The following is a 1,937-nucleotide window of genomic DNA, read 5'->3' as shown; positions in this document are numbered from 1 at the left end:
TGTAAAATGTCAGATAACAAGATAATTGATAACTGAGGACTAAATGTCATGATTGAAATTGATTCAGGTATGCTTACAGGTGGTGGGCCAATGATTGATGGTGCAAAGAATTAGAAAAATAAAAGAAATTTATTTATCTAGTCTAATCCTATTACTGTTATTTATTGTTGTTAAATGCTTTCAAGTTGGTTTTGACTCATAGCAACTCTGTATAGGGTTTCTGAGGAGCATCTGGTGAGTTTGAACAGACCACCTTGTGGTTCAAACTGATCCTGTAGTCCAATGTTTATCCTACAGTGCCACATCATGGTAGGTAAAATTATTTGCTGAAAGATAACCTGGCATTATAAACGTTGGAGGTTTTGCTATTAGAAAAAAAAATTGACGTAATTGTTTTCAGGAAATGAAAAAAAGATGCTGAGTAGGAATATATGAGGATAACTAAATGGTAATTAGAAGCCAGTTTAAGTTGTATGCCTCTAAATGTTAAGGAAAATGATAATCCTTCAGCAATTTCAATTAAAAAGTAGTTTACTAAAATTTCTTCTCTCATTAATTATTAGACCCAGTTTTAAGTTTGTGGTATAAATGATGATTAGTTAATCATCACATAACTGTTAGCTGCTGATGAGTAAACTAATACATGATGCACCCGTATGTGCAGAGTATAATTGCTTTATGGGATTTTCAATAGCTATGGCCAGTCAGAAGCCTAAAATCACGCCTTCCTTTTTAGGTGCTTCTGATGGGTTTGAATCACTAATCTATCAACATATAATCCAGTGCTTAACTATTTGTACTCCCCAGGGACTTTTTCCCTGAAGTAATTTTTTCAATCAACATAATTTCTTCAATGTTGCCAGTGTTTACTTTGAGAGTTGGACACATTTAACATATTTGGGATAATGAAATGCAAGCGTTTGCTTTGCACGTCTGTTAAAAATAATTCTGTTCTTTCTGGACAATATGAATAAAGATGTTTGTTATCCCAGTTTCTGCTGGCAGATAGTTTACGTTCATGAACAAAACCAACCTTAAGATAACTCTAATTTAGGATGGCAGAGGAGAGACACAGGGAGAGGCTTTGTTTCTTGTTGTTAGGTGCCATTGAGTGTGTCCTTACTCATAGCGACTCTGTGCACAACAGAATACAACACTGCCAGGTCCTGCACCATCCTCACAATTACTGCTATGCTTGAGTCTATAGCTGCTGCCACTGTGCCAATTCATCTCATTGGAGTTCTTCATTTTCTCTGACCTATCATTTTACCAAGCAAGAGGTAGTCTTAGCTTTTCATAACATCCTTTAGAAGCCAAATGAAATATCTCAGTAGCCTGAACTAAATTTGGGTAGTCTATTCTGTAGGTTTTCATATTTTTCTATCTTTTAAAAAGTGTTTTATTGTGAATTATGTGATAGCTTACATAGAAGAAGATTAGTTTTACATTCATCCTATCTTATATCGTTTCATTGCCATGGTTACTATCCCCTCCTGCATCATCATCCAACCAAAGTGTATACCCTGCAAGCCTGCCCCCTGGTAATCAGCACACAGCCCTTCTCCCTCTCTGGGTCTAAAGTCCCCAGCTGCTCCATCTTTCCACGTCGTCGTCTCTGCCTCCATCTCTGGCATCACTGCTTTTCTGGGTAGGGTCTTGCTCTCTGCTCTTCTCCTTTGGTGGTCCCAGGGACCTCCACTCCTAGATTGCAACATTAATCACTCCTCTCCTTGCTACAAAACGTCTACTTTTACATTTCCAACCCTCACAATCAGTCCTGATAACAATTATTCACTATTGTATCACAAGAGACCTATCCACATTTCCTTTCATCAGCCCCGCCCGGACAGATTGGCTACTACTCAGTGAAGATTCTACCTTCTTTGATGCCCGCTGGATCTAGGTTCCCTCTTAAAAGCTTGTAAGCCAGTCACTTC

This window comes from Chrysochloris asiatica, unplaced genomic scaffold (assembly GCF_000296735.1).
Source record: "Chrysochloris asiatica unplaced genomic scaffold, ChrAsi1.0 scaffold00170, whole genome shotgun sequence".
In the NCBI taxonomy this organism is placed as follows: Eukaryota; Metazoa; Chordata; class Mammalia; order Afrosoricida; family Chrysochloridae; genus Chrysochloris; species Chrysochloris asiatica.
Note: the sequence above shows the minus strand (reverse complement) of the source record.